General features: G+C 59.5%; 1 protein-coding gene and 1 non-coding gene across 2 annotated transcripts in view; both read left to right on the top strand.

Moving 5' to 3' along the window:
* LOC120375397 (zinc finger protein 850-like) overlaps positions 1 to 15,014 on the top strand; it is a gene marked incomplete at its 3' end in the record, with an annotated part of 37,111 nt that overhangs the window by 986 nt on the left and 21,111 nt on the right. The gene's annotated exons all lie outside the window — the stretch shown is intronic.
* Positions 14,353 to 14,424, top strand: TRNAG-UCC. The gene has a single exon. It is a non-coding gene; the product is annotated as a tRNA-Gly (tRNA).

The following is a 15,014-nucleotide window of genomic DNA, read 5'->3' as shown; positions in this document are numbered from 1 at the left end:
GTTAGGGGTGAAGGAGGTGCAAGGGTTGGGAGTGCAGGAGCTAGCGGTAAAGGGGGAGTGGGGATCATCCAGGGGCAATGGGGAAGTGCCAAAGTACAAGCTTTGCCCAGGGCACCATTTTCCCTAATGCTGGTCTGAGCAAACAATTGGAACTGACCCTTCAGTGAGAACAGAACCATAGTGTAGAAAAGCCCTTTTGTTAAGTGGTGGTGGCTGAGGGCTTAGGGAGATGGGTTAGAAAACAACAGGTGTTTTTCTGTGGAGGTTTGATTCTTGCCTGCTGGGCAAGGCTGGTGTGTGGTGTCTCCATGGCTGCACTTTCAGTGTCTGATCTGCCACAGGGAGCCAAGTCTAGACATATTCAGAGGCTCTATGCCAGGGTTTCTCAAACTTCCTTTCACTGCAACCCCCTTCAGCTAAAAAAAAAAAAAACCTTACTATATGGCCCTGGAAAGAGGGACCAAGCCCCTCCACACCAGGCAGGGGCAGGGGGGAGCCAAAGCCTGAGCCCTGCCCCAGTTAAGGGAGTGCAAAACCAAAGCTTGAGGGATTCAGCCCTGGGTGGTGGGGCTCAGACTTTTGGCTTCAGCCTCAGGCACCAACAAGTCTAATGCCAGCCCTTGCGACCCCATTAAAACAGGGTTATGACCCACTTTGGGGTCCTGACCCACAGCTTGAGAACCACTGCTCTATGCTGAGGGGAGAGAGTTTTCCTGTGGGTGTAGTTAATCCACTTCCCCAAGAGGTGGCAGCTATGTCAGTGGGAGAAGCTATATCGGTGGGTGCGCAAGCTGTGGTGGTTGCCACATTTAAGAAGTTTAATCAAACCCCATTTTTAAAACCACCTGTGGTCTGGGAATGGCAAAGGAGCTCAATGAAGCAGGGTCTGTCCTTCAAAGTCCTGGAGATCACAATTCTATACTCCTGTTGTCATGGGGGTATAGCTTAGTGGTAGAGTGCTTAACTGCAGCTCAAGTGGTCCTTCGTTCAAACTCCTGTGTTCTCTTATAACCTTCTTTCTTTTTTTAAAAAAAAGGAAAACATTTATTTTTCCATTCTCCATTCTGTTCAGGAGCTCCACTATACGGGGGTGCTTGATATGAATGTAAACACTCAACATTTCGCTGTCCAAATGCATAAAAACCTAGCAAAGCTGTCCATCAGCTGAAATCAGTTCCAATCCTCAAAGTGTCAATTTATATTTTCATCAGTTAAACAAAGGTATCATACGAATGTACATTTGCAGATCCCTCTTCTCCAGGAGCTGTGCTGTGCAGAAGAACAAGAGCCACATCCAGCTGCAGTTCAGGAATCTGATGACAAATGTTCTGAGGGCTGGAGAAAATTGCCTTCTAGTGAGCTATTGAACGAGCTCAACCTGTTTAGCTTATCAAAAGAAGATTGAAAGGTGACTTCATTGAAGTGTTGAAGGGCCTTAATGGACAGAAGAGATTGGGTATAAAAGGGCTCTTTAATCGAGCAGAGAAAGGCATAACAAGACCCAATTGCTGGAAGGTGAAAAGAGACAAATTCATATTACAAATAAGACACAAATATTCAACAGCGAGGATGATTCACCACAGGAACAAGCTACCAAGGAAAGTGGTGGATTTGCCATCTCCTGATGTCATTTAATGAAGACTAGATGCATTTCTGGAATGTGTTTGCTCCAAAAGTAGCTCTGGTGTCATACAGGAGGCCTGTGATATGCAGGGGGTCAGATTAGATGCTCTAATGGTCTCTTCTGGCCATAAAGTCGACCAATTTCTGAAAAACTGAGTGTAGCATTGGGAGCAGCGTCTGATGTTTTCCTGTCTAGCCGGCTTGCTGCCTAGAACGAACGCTCCTTGAGTGGGGTGATCCACAGGGAGTAGCTCAAACCTCCAAAGTGCCTGGGCAGGGGCAGGACATTAGCACAGCAAGGGAGGGGTGTGGCAGTGACATCACAAAGGCCTTTTGCAGGACCTCAGACTATTGGTCAAAGGTGGTGGGGAGGTGGTGACCTCACAGAGAGATGCTGACATCAGCCAGGCAGGACAGGGGTGAGGGGCCAGGGAAACCTCAGAGACCCCTGTGGCTTTGCTTCAGCAAGTCTCCTTCTCCAGGTCTCTCTTTGAGGACTGGGGGAGTATTCGGGTTCACGGATGTGAGCGCCAGGAGAAACCTCTTTCGACTTTTCTCCTTCCGTTTTCCTGATTTTACTAGAGACCAGCCGTCCCTGTTTAGAAGGTAAGAGCCTCCTCAAGGTTTGAAACCTGTTCAGTCTGATCCATCTGGTGACAGTTGAATTCTAGGCATGGAAAACATGAGCTTAAGGAGGCAGAATTTTATTCCGGACCTGGGATTTTGTCCCTTAAAATCACTGGAGTCATTAGGGTTTGTCCTTTTGGTTTCACCTTTTCCTCCATCCATCCCTCCCTCCTTTCTCTTCGTCTCTTGCTTCTTTTGTCCTTTCTCCTGTTCCCCTCCCAAACTCAGGAGCAGTGTCGGGGTGTGTTTGGGGCGGGGGCAGAGAGGGGTATGGGCGGCACTGGGGAGGGGAGCTTGGGGGTGTTTGGGGCGGGTCAGAGAGGGGATGGGCGGCACTGGGGAGGGGAGCTGGGGGTTGGGGCGGGGCAGAGAGGGGATGGGCGGCACTGGGGAGGGGAGCTGGGGGTTGGGGGCGGGGGCAGAGAGGGGATGGGCGGCACTGGGGAGGGGGAGCTCGGGGGTTGGGGCGGGACAGAGAGGGGATGGGCGGCACTGGGGAGGGGAGCCTGGGGGTGTTGGGGCGGGGTCAGAGAGGGGAGGGCGGCACCGGGAGGGGAGCTTGGGGGTGTTTGGGGCGGGGTCAGAGAGGGGATGGGCGGCACTGGGGAGGGGAGCCTGGGGGTTGGGGCGGGGCAGAGAGGGGATGGGCGGCACTGGGGAGGGGAGCTCAGGGGTTGGGGCGGGGGCAGAGAGGGGATGGGCGGCACTGGGGAGGGGAGCTTGGGGGTGTTTGGGGCGGGGTCAGAGAGGGATGGGCGGCACTGGGGAGGGGAGCCTGGGGGTTGGGGGCGGGGCAGAGAGGGGATGGGCGGCACTGGGGAGGGGAGCCTGGGGGTTGGGGCGGGGGCAGAGAGGGGATGGGCGGCACTGGGGAGGGGGAGCCTGGGGGTTGGGGCGGGACAGAGAGGGGGATGGGCGGCACTGGGGAGGGGAGCCTGGGGGTGTTGGGGGCGGGGTCAGAGAGGGGAGGGCGGCACCGGGGAGGGGAGCCTGGGGGTGTTGGGGCTGGGTCAGAGAGGGAGGGGCGGCACCGGGAGGGGAGCCTGGGTGGTGTTGGGGCAGGGGCAGAGAGGGGATGGGTGGCACTGGGGAGGGGAGCTGGGGCGGTGTTAGGGGCGGGGGCAGAGAGGGGATGGGCGGCACTGGGGAGGGGAGCCTGGGGGTGTTGGGGGCGGGGCAGAGAGGGGAGGGGCGGCACTGGGGAGGGGAGCTCAGGGGTTGGGGCGGGGTCAGAGAGGGGAGGGGCGGCACTGGGGAGGGGAGCTCTGGGGGTGTTGGGGGCAGGGGCAGAGAGGGGAGGCGGCACCGTGGGAGGGGAGCTCTGGGGTGTTGGGGTGGGGGCAGAGAGGGGATGGGCGGCAGTGGGGAGGGGAGCTGGGGGGTGGTTGGGGCGAGGGCAGAGAGGGGATGGGCGGCAGTGGGGAGGGGGAGCCTGGGGGATGGGGGCGGGGAGGAGGGGAGGGCGGCAGTGGGGAGGGAGTTCGGGGGGTTGGGGCGGGGCGGAGAGGGGAGGCGGCACTGGGGAGGGGAGCCTGGGGGTTGGGGGCGGGGCAGAGAGGGGATGGGCGGCACTAGGGAGGGGGAGCTCGGGGGTTGGGGACGGGGAGGAGGGAGGGCGGCACTGGGGAGAGGGAGCCCGGTGGGGTTGGGGCGGGGCAGGAGGGGAGGGGCGGCAGTGGGGAGGGAGCCTGGGGGTTGGGGCGGGGCAGGGAGGGGAGGGGCAGTGGGGAGGGGGAGCTGGGGGGTTGGGGGCGGGGCAGAGAGGGGAGGGGCGGCAGTGGGGAGGGGAGCCTGGGGGTTGGGGCGGGGCAGGAGGGGATGGGCGGCAGTGGGGAGGGGAGCCTGGGGTTGGGCTGCTCAGGAGCCGCCTCGCGAACGCTTCAAGGCCACGTGACGCCCTCTCGGAAACTCCGCCTCCCGAGACAGCCAATAGGAAGAGGAGGCAGAGCCCTGACCAATGGGAGCGCGAGAAGAAACCTTCCCGCCCAGTTCCAGTGTGAGGTTGGGGGCTGCAGTGACTAGACCCCAGCAGGGTGCATCGGGGCTGCAGTGACTAGACCCCCAGCAGGGTGCATCGGGGCTGCAGTGACCAGAGCCCCAGCAGGGTGCAGCGGGGGCTGCAGTGACCAGAGCCCCAGCAGGGTGCAGCGGGGGCTGCAGTGACTAGACCCCAGCAGGGTGCATTGGGGGCTGCAGTGACTAGACCCCACCAGGGTGCATCGGGGGCTGCAGTGACTAGACCCCAGCAGGGTGCATCGGGGGCTGCAGTGACCAGAGCCCCAGCAGGGTGAATCGGGGCTGCACTGACCAGACCCCAGCAGGGGCTGCCGGCCGGGGGTTCCTGCAGTCTGGTGCCATTCACAGGAGACCCGCAATAGCCTGACCCCACCCCTGTCCAAGCTCCCGCCCTGCCCCCAGCCGACTGCCTCTTGAGCAGCCCCTGGGGTGTCACCACTACCCCCGGCTGTGTCCCCGCAGCTTCCCAGCCCCAGCTCCTCCGGTGGCCCCCACACTTCCTCCCTGCAGCCTGCCCCATTCCCCTGAGTCCCAGCTTCACCCCGACATCTCTCCAACCCACCTCCCCATCGCAGCCTCTGCCCCCAGTGCCCCGGCCCTGCTCCCCGGGGCTTGAGAGCCCCCACCCCGGCCGCTCCACTCCCCACAATGGGCAGGTGCTGGCGCTGAGGAAGGGGGTCTGGGCCAGGCCAGGTGCTGGGCCGATCCTGGGGAAAGAGAGACGAGCCGGCAAGGCTGAGAGGCCCCTCCCTTGTCTGGGGACAGGGCTCCACAATTTGGCCAGTGTCACCTCCCCATCCAGAGGAGACGTCCGCTCCCAGCAGGCCATGCTCCATCTCCACCCTGCAGGGGAGCCCCAGTCCAGCAGTGCCCCCACCCCGCCCCATCAGCAGCCAAGCCGAACCTGCCCCTTCTCCTGCGAGGGCTGCAGGACTCCTGCCCCGCAGCACCAGCCTCCCCATGTCCCCGGGGTGGGGTGGGAAGGGGATTCCTTCTTCCCATTGCCCAGATCCCACCCCACCCCGGGCTGCCCAGACGGGAGCCAGGGGCTGCAGCAGTTGGCTGCTTCCCCAGGGCTCCCAAGGAGCCGCCAGGAGAAGGGACGAGATTCTCCACGGCGCTGCAGCCGTTCACACTGGGACCCGTCTCACATGGGGGAAACTGAGGCACCAGGGAGGGCGAGATGGGCTGCACCAGCTCAGATTGGGAGTCTGGGGAGAGCCAGGAATAGAACCCAGGAGTCCTGGCTCCATGGGCAGCTTGGGACTCCTCCACTTGGGAGGCTGGGCGGGCCCGGACTGTGGCCCTGCCCCACGGCCTGCTGCCACTCAGCCTCCTCCTGCCAAAGCCCCGCCCACACGCCCCCTCCACCCCGCCCACACTCCCCCTTCAGCCCCGCCCACACTCCCCCTTCAGCCCCGCCCACACTCCCCCTTCAGCCCCGCCCACACGCCCCCCTCAGGACCCCTTTGTTCCACTCCTGACCCCCGCCGACCTCTCACGTCTCTTCCCGAGGCCCTGCCACTTGTGCCTCTTCGCCCCACCCCAAGGCCCCCGCCTGCATCTCTGCCGTTTGCACCCCCGGCCTCTCCCCCCACGGCCCCATGTGGCCGGATGGAGCTTGGGAAAGGGCGGAGTGAGGATGGGGCCTTGCGGGGGAGAGGACGAGTTGGAGCAGGGCCTCTGGGTGGAGCACGGGCCAGGTGCCTCCCCGGGCCCCTTATACCCACCGCCCCTGCCTGGCTCCCGGCCTCCCCGGCTCTAACCACTAGACCCCGCGGCACTGGGACAATTTGTATAGTGGGAGGTGCTGAGAGCCAGTGAACAAACCTGTAAACCCTGCACAGGATGGAAACCACTTCAAGCTGGGGGGGGGGGCACCACGACTGGCCCCCACTCCCTTCCCAGAGCCAGCGGTGGGACCCGGATACCCTGGCTCCCAACCCCCACTCTAACCACTAGCCTGCACTGCCCTGCCACAGCTGGGGAGAAGAACCAGGAGTCCTGGCTCCCAGCCCGGCCGTGGGTGGAGCAGGACGTACTGGCCATGGGCTCAGCTGGGCATCACTTACAATCAGGCTGGATAGTATCCCAGTGCTGACCTCCAGCCCCACAGCTCTGCTGGTGCCCCTCACTCCCGACCCGCAGCCCCTTGGTTCCCCCCAGCACTGACGGTGCCCCTCACTCCTGACCCGCAGCCCCTGCTATCCCAGTCCTGATCTCCAGATCCACAGCTCTGCCGGTGCCCCTCACTCCCGACCTGCAGCGACTGGGCTTCCCGCGGAGCTCCCCAGTCACTGTGCTACCGGTGCCCCTCACTCCCGACCCGCAGCCCCCTCCTATCCCAGTCCTGATCTCCACACCCACAGCTCTGCTGGTGCCCCTCACTCCCGACCCGCAGCCCCCTGGATTCCTCGCTGAGCTCCCCAGTTACTGCGCTGCCGGTGCCCCTCACTCCCGACCCGCAGCCCCTACTATCCCAGACCTGACCTCCAGACTCACAGCTCTGCTGGTGCCCCCCACTCCCGACCCGCAGCCCCTGCTATCCCAGTCCTGACCTCCAGACCCACAGCTCTGCCAGTGCCCCTCACTCCCGACCCGCAGCCCCGACTATCCCAGTCCTGACCTCCAGACTCACAGCTCTGCTGGTGCCCCTCACTCCCGACCCGCAGCCCCTGCTATCCCAGTCCTGACCTCCAGACCCACAGCTCTGCTGGTGCCCCTCACTCCCGACCCGCAGCCCCTCCTATCCCACTCCTGATCTCTACACCCACAGCTCTGCTGGTGCCCCTCCCTCCCGACCCGCATGCCCCTGGATTCCCCGCTGAGCTACCCAGTTACTGCGCTGCCAGTGCCCCTCACTCCCGACCCGCAGCCCCTACTATCCCAGTCCTGACCTCCAGCCTCACAGCTCTGCTGGTGCCCCTCACTCCCGACCCGCAGCCCCCTAGTCTCCCTCCAGCTCTGCCGGTGCCCCTCATTCCCAACCCGCAGCCCCTGCTATCCCAGTCCTGACTCCAGACTCACAGTTCTGCTGCTGCCCCCTACTCCCGACCCGGAGCCACTTAGGCGTCCACCAGCTCTGACGGTGCCCCTCACTCCCGACCCGCAGCCCCTGGTCTCCTCCTGCTCTGCTGCTGCCCCTCACTCCCGACCCGCAGCCCTCCTATCCCAATCCTGATCTCCAGATCCACAGCTCTGCTGGTGCCCCTCACTCCCGACATGCAGCGACTGGGCTTCCCGCAGAGCTCCCAGTCACTGTGCTGCCGGTGCCCTCACTCCTGACCCACAGACCCCTGGGCTTCCTTCAGCTCTACCGGTGCCCCTCACTCCTGACCCGCAGCCCCCAGGGTTCCCCCCAGCTCTAGTGGTGCCCCTCACTCCTGACCCGCAGCCCCTGCTATCCCTGTCCTGACCTCCAGACTCTCAGCTCTGCTGGTGCCCCTCACTCCTGACCCGCAGCCCCCTGCGCTCCCTCCAGCTCTGACGGTGCCCCTCACTCCCGACCCGCAGCCCCTCGATTCCTCGCTGAGCTCCCCAGTTACTGCGCTGCTGGTGCCCCTCCCTCCGGACCCGCAGCCCCCTCGGCGTCACCCAGCTCTTTCGGTGCCCCTCACTCCCGACCTGCAGCCCCTGCTATCCCAGTCCTGACCTCCAGACTCTCAGCTCTGCTGGTGCCCCTCACTCCTGACCCGCCTGGGTCACCCCTGGAGCAGGTTAAAGCTGCAGGGTGACAGTGGGGTTGCTGCCCCTGTGAACAGCTGCTGTCGCACCGCCTGGGCAGGACAGGAGACCCAGTTATACCCTCCCCGCCCCAGCCTGTATCGGGGGATGGGAGCGCTCACACCCTCGGGCCCCTGAGTTGGGATGGAGGGAGGCCCCCGTGCACCAGGGATGCTGTAAGGGCGAACAGGGGCACCCACCCACGCACCCGAGATCTTCTAGGGGGGGAGAGTGGCCCCCACACACTCAGGATCTTGTAGCGGGGGACAAGGGCATCCACGCTCCGGTATCCTCTGCAGAGGGACGGACACCCACACACCCAGGATTCTGTATGGGGGGCAGAGGTACCCGGACACCTGGGCTCCTGGACAGGGGATGGGGGGCACCGAAACATCCGGGATCTTACATCAGAGGACAGCGGCGCCTGCAGCTCGACATGAGACGGGGGCCGGGGGAGCAGGAGCATTCCCAGTTCCAGGCTGTCCCCGTCTGGCAAAGGCACAGAGCTCACAAGCAGAGTTTAAAGCTCGAGCTGCCAGACAGCAAAACAAGCTGGGCTCCGTGGCTGGTGCCTGTGATCCCAGCTCCTGGGGAGGCTGAGGCTGGCAGATCACTTGAGCTCAGGAGTTCTGGGCTGCAGCGGGCTGTGCCGATCGGGTGTCCGCACTAAGTTCAGCATCAATATGGTGATCCCGGGGAAGCTTAGGGTCCCCAGGTTGCCTAAGGAGGGGTGAACCGGCCCAGGTCAGAAATGGAGCAGGTCAAAACTCCTGTGCTGATCAGTAGTGGGGTTGCACCTGTGAATAGTCCCTGCAGTGTAGCCTGGGCAAGACAGTGAGACACAGTCTCTTTGTATACAGACACCCCCCGCAGAGCCTGGAGGGGGGGATGGGAGCACCCACACGCTGGGGATTCTGATTTGGGGGGACGGATGCACCCAAGCAACACATATCTTGAAAAGGGGAACAGAGACACCCACAGATCCTGGATGGGGGCACCCACATGATGGGGATCTTGAACTGGGAGGAGGGAAGCACCATGTACCAGAGGTTCTGAAGGGGGAACAGGGACACCCACACACCAGGTGTCTTGCAGCAAGAGCTGCGGTCTTGATTTACACAGGGCAGTGATGGGGATTTAACCAATTCCTGCGCAGAACTTGTTCCACTAGATAATTAGCCTCACGGTTAAAAAATGGTAATTTCCAGTTGGCGTTTTGTGACATTGACTGCAAACCAAGGGGGTCGTGTTCAACCTTTGTCTGGTGAATTAAAGAACCCTTTCAAATCAGATATTCCCCCCTCTGGGAATTTTTAAAACTGTGTATTTAAAATCAGTGACTAAATCCTCTTAACCTCCAGTCAATGAAATCAATTGAGTTTCTTCAATCTCGCTGTAGACAGAAGAGACCAATGCACATTTTCCTTGTTTTTAAAGGCAAAATCCTGATCTTTCCAAGGGAGCTTCTGCTTCAGCTGTCAGTTTGGGGAAGGATTTGGCTTCCTGGGCTATAATCTGCCCGCTGGGTTATAATCTGCGGTCTGAAGGGTCAAATTTAGATGGGGCCGTTAGTGCTGCCCCGTGTGGCCGGAGATGGGAGCTCACAAGCAGAGTTGAAAGCTGGAGCTGGAATGGACCTGGCTGGACACGTGGGGCACAAAGGCTCTCACGTGGGATCCTCGCTGTGCAGCAGGAGGCGGAGGGAAGCTGATTGTCAGGGGTCAGGGCCATGGGCGCCAACTTATATGGGCTCGTGGAGCTAAAGCCCCAGGAATATTCAAAATCAGGGGCTCTGCTCCACCAATATTTGGAGCTAGGTTTTGCCCCTTTAAATCCCAGCCGTGGCCGGGAATCAGAGGGCTCTGGGCTGCCTGCTGCTGCAGGGAGCCCAGAGCCTTTTAAATCCCAGTCGCGGCCGGGAATCAGAGGGCTCTGGGCTGCCTGCAACCGCGGGGAGCCCAGAGTCCTTTAAATCCCAGCCGCGGCCGGGAATCAGAGGCTCTGGGCTGCCTGCAACCGCGGGGAGCCCAGTGCCCTTTAAATCTCAGCCGCGGCTGGGAATCAGAGGCTCTGGGCTGCCTACAAGCGCGGGGAGCACAGAGCCCTTTAAATCCCGGCCGCGGCTGGGAATCAGAGGGCTCTGGGCTGCCCGCTGCGGCGGGGAACCCAGAGCCTTTTAAATCCCAGCCGCAGCCGGGAATCAGAGGGCTCTGGGCTGCCTGCAACCGCGGGGAGCCCAGAGCCCTTTAAATCTCAGCCGGGGCTGGGAATCGGAGGGCTCTGGGCTGCCCGCAGGGGCAGAGAGCCCCGAGCCCGGGGAATCCCAGCCGCGGCGGCTGGGATTTAAAGGGCTCAGGGCTCCCGCGGCTGCCAGCAGCTCAGAGCCCTTGAATCCCAGCCCCTGGCCGCTGATTGCCCCTCCCAGACCCCTGCCCCAACTGCCCCCAGGACCCCCACCCCCTATCTAACCACCACTGGTCCTTGTCCCCCGTTACCCACGCCTGAGACAACTGCCCCTAACTGCCCCTTGGGACCCCAGCCCCTATCTAAGCCTCCCTTCTCCTTGTCCCCAACTGCCCCCTCCTGAGACCCCACCCAACTTTCCCCCAGGACCCCACCCCCTACATGTCCCCTGATAAACCCCCAGGACACCCATGCCAATCCAATTGCTGCCAGTCCCCAGAATGCCCCAGCAAACCTCTGCCCCATCCAACCCCCTGCTCCTTGTCCCTTGACTGGCCCTGAACCCCTACCCTTCTCCAACCTTGTAATCTTGTGGTACTGACGTGTTGTAGCTTCATTTTATATCGGCTTACAGGGCGGGAGTGCGGGGGGCACCACCATTTTGGGCCCCACCAAAAATTATACAAACCTGCCGCCTATGGTCAGGGCTGCACCCTGCCATGCTGAGCCGGTGTCTGTGCTAAGCTCGGCATCAATCAGGTGACTCTGGGAAGTTCGGGGTCCCCAGGCTCCCACAGGAGGGTGAAGCAGGTCACCCCTGGAGCAGGTTAAAGCTGCAGGGTGACAGTGGGGTTGCTGCCCCTGTGAACAGCTGCTGTAGCACCGCCTGGGCAGGACAGGGAGAGCCAGTTATACCCCGTCCCCCAGCCTGTATTGGGGGATGGGAGCACTCACACCCTGGGGACCCACCCACCAGAGATCTACGGGGGGGAGAGTGGCACCCACACACCCAGGATGTTGTAGGGGGGGACAAGGGCATCCACACTCCGGGATCCTCTGCAGAGGGACGGACACCCACACACCCAGGATTCTGTATGGGGGGCAGAGGTACCCGGACACCTGGGCGGGGGATGGGGGGCACCGAAACATCCAGGATCTTACCTAGGAGGACAGCGGCGCCTGCAGCTCGAGATGAGAGGGGGGCAGGGGAAGCAGGAGCATTTCCCAGTTCCAGGCTGTCCCCGTCTGGCCAAGGCACAGAGCTCACAAGCAGAGTTTAAAGCTCCAGCTGCCAGATTGCAAAACAAGCCGGGCTCTGTGGCTGGTGCCTGTGATCCCAGCGCCTGGGGAGACTGAGGCCAGCGGATTGCTTGAGCTCAGGAGTTCTGGGCTGCAGGGGGCTGTGTTGATCAGGTGTCCGCACTAAATTCGGCATCAATATGGTGATCTCAGGGAAGCTTGGGGTCCCCAGGTTGCCTAAGGAGGGGTGAACCGGCCCATATCAGAAATGGAGCAGGTCAAAACTCCCATGCTGATCAGTAGTGGGATTGCACCTGTGAATAGCCCCTGCAGCATAGCCTGGGCAAGACAGTGAGACACAGTCTCTTTTTATACAGACACCCCCCGCAGAGCCTGGAGGGGGGATGGGAGCACCCACACGATGGGGATTCTGACTTGGGGGGAGGGACACACCCAAGCAACACATATCTTGAAAAGGGGAACAGAGACACCCACAGATCCCGGATGGGGGCAGGCAGGGGAAACCACACACAGGAGCTAGTTCATGGGGTGGGGGACAGAGACACCCACCAGAGATCCTGGATGGGAGCACCCACATGATGGGGATCTTGAACTGGGAGCAGGGAAGCACCATGTACCAGAGATTCTGAAGGGGGAACAGGGACACCCACACACCAGGTGTCTTGCAGCAAGAGCTGCGGTCTTGATTTACACACGGCAGTGATGGGGATTTAACCACGTCCCTTGCGGAGCTTGTTCCACTAGATGATTAGCCTCATTCAACACTACGAGTTTATATCGAATTTAGCAGCGTTAAATCACATTAACCCTGCACTCATCCACACAACGAAGCCCTTTATATCGATCTAAAGGGCTCTTAATACCGGTATCTGTACTCCTCCCCGACAAAGGGAGTAGCACTGAAATCGGTATTGCCATGTCGGATTAGGTTTAGTGTGGCCACAATTCGACGGTATTGGCATCCAGGCGCTATCCCACAGTGCACCATTGTGACCGCTCTGGACAGCAATCTGAACTCGGATGCACTGGCCAGGTTGACAGGAAAAGCCCCATGAACTTTTGATTTTCATTTCCTGTTTGCCCAGCGTGGAGCGCAGATCAGCACAGGTGACCATGCAGTCCCAGAATCCAAAAAAAGCTCCAGCATGGACCGTACAGGAGATACTGAAGCTGATCTCTGTATGGCGAGATGAATCTGTTCTATCAGAACTCCGTTCCAAAAGACAAAATGCCTAAACATTTGACAAAATCTCCAAGGCCATGATAGACAGAGGCCACAACAGGGACTCAATACAGTGCTGAAACTTAAGGAGCTGTGAGAAGCGTACCAGAAAGCCAAAGAATGAAATGGACGCTCACGGTGGGAGGGGCAACTGACGTCTGTAGCTCTCCCACAGTTCCCGCACTCTCCGAAAACCATTTGAATTCTTGGCTGAGTTCCCAAAGCCTGATGGGTCAAAAACATTGTTGCGGGTGGTTCAGGGTATATGTCGTTCCCCACCCCCCCCGTGAAAGCAAAGGGAAAAAAATCATTTCTCGCCTTTTTTCAGTGTCACCGTATGTCTACTGGATGCTGCTGGCAGACGCAGTGCTGCAGCGCTACACAACACCATCCCCTCCCTTCCCTTCCCGGTACTACAGGACTGATGTTATGGTAGGACTGATATCTGTCATTGTCGTCCCGTGAGTGCTCCTGGCTGGCCTTGGTCAGGTCAGCTGGGAGTGCCTGGGCAAAAATGGGAATGACTCCCAGGTCATTCTCTTCTTTAAGCTTTGTCTAATGGAGATTCAGTCCTGCCTGGAATATCATAGCAGCTGGAGGCTGCCTTCCCCTCCCACCTTTGAGCTCTACTTGCAGAGGCAATAAAGTCAGTGTTGTTTCAAATTCCTGCATTCTTTATTACTTCATCACACAAATGGGTGGATAACTGCCACGGTAGCCCAGGAGGGGTGGGGGAGGAGGGAAGCAATGGGTGGGGTTGTTGCAGGGGCACCCCCTAGAATGGCATGCAGCTCATCATTTCTGCGGGATGTCTGGGGCTCTGACCTGGAGCGGCCGTTTGCTTCTCTGGTTCTTTTGTAGGCTTGTCTGATAGTCTAGACAGGACTGACCCTCCCTTTAGACAAAACTTAAGGGAATGACCTGGGGAGTCATTCCCATTTTTGTCCATGCACCCCCAGCCAACCTCACCAAGGCAAGCCAGGAGCACCCATGACAGCAGCAAACGGTACAGTATAACTGGCAACTGTCATTGTCAACTTGCAAAGCAGCAGTGGGACGGTATGGCTGGTAACCATCTCTGCTAACTTGCAAAAGGCAAGGGGATGCTGCTGTGTAGCGCTGCAGTACCGCGTCTGTCAGCAGCATCCAGTAGAGATACGGTGACAGTGAAAAAAGGCTGAACGGGCTCCAGGGAAAAGGGCGTGAAATGATTGTCTGCCGTTTCTTTCACGGAGGGAGGATTGACTGACATTTACCCAGAATCACCCACAACACTGTTTTTGCCCCATAAGGCATTGGGATCTCAACCCAGAATTCCAATGGGTGGGGGAGACTGCGGGAACTATGGGATAGCTATGGGATAGCTACCCACAGGGCAACGATCTGGAAATCGACAGTAGCCTCGGTACATGGACGCACACCTCCGAATTAATGTGCTTAGTGTGTCCGCGTGCACTCGACTTTATACAATCTGTTTCCAAAAAACAGTTTCTGTAAAATCGGAATAATCCTGTAGTGTAGACATACCCTGTGATTAATAACTTTGGTGGCTAAATGAAAGGCTGATGGTTCAAACCCAGGTGAAGATGGAGGTTTTTTTTTTAGTGATGAGAATCCAGTACATTTTAACAGGCAGAAAATCTCCTCAATGCTGCTCTAGCCTCATTGGGCAAGCATAAGTGGTCCTTTTGTTAAATGCATTGGTGGTATAGTGGTGAGTATAGCTGCCTTCCAAGTAGTTGACCTGGGTTCAATTCCTAGCCAATGCAGACATGTGATGTTTTCTCTGCTGGGAATTGGTTTAATTTCAGTCACGTTGTATCAGTTTATCGAGAGAATCAATGTCCTGCAGGTCATTCAACACAGAAGAAAGGGGCGGGACTATACAATGAGCTGTTGGAGTTATCCTGGTATTACAATATTTGGTTTATTTTTTTTTTAATTTCTTTACTTCCATCTCCCTTTTAGACTCAGAGCCTTTAAGGTCAGAAGGGACCAGTGTGATCATCTAGACCAACCTGCTGCACCTTGCAGGCCAAAAGACCCCACCCACCCACTACTGTAATAGACCCGGGAGGGGAGGCAGCTCTGTGCACTGCCCCTACCCCAGGCAGCACATGGGGCCCTCTGCTCCCCTCCCCCCAGTGGGTGTGCAGAGATGTGCCAGCAGCACTGAGGTGGCTCCCTGCCCACTCTGCCTCCATCCCTCCGTGCCACTCCCAGAAATGGCCGGCATGTCCCAGCATCCCCTGGGGCGGGGGGAGTGTCTCCATTCACTGCCCCTGCCCCGAGTACCAACTCCGCAGCACCCATTGGCCAGGAACTGCAGCCAATGGGAGCTCTGGGGGCGGTGCCTGCA

This window comes from Mauremys reevesii, linkage group 12, assembly GCF_016161935.1.
Source record: "Mauremys reevesii isolate NIE-2019 linkage group 12, ASM1616193v1, whole genome shotgun sequence".
Classification (NCBI taxonomy): domain Eukaryota; kingdom Metazoa; phylum Chordata; order Testudines; family Geoemydidae; genus Mauremys; species Mauremys reevesii.
Note: the sequence above shows the minus strand (reverse complement) of the source record. Positions and strands in the feature narration are given on the sequence as shown.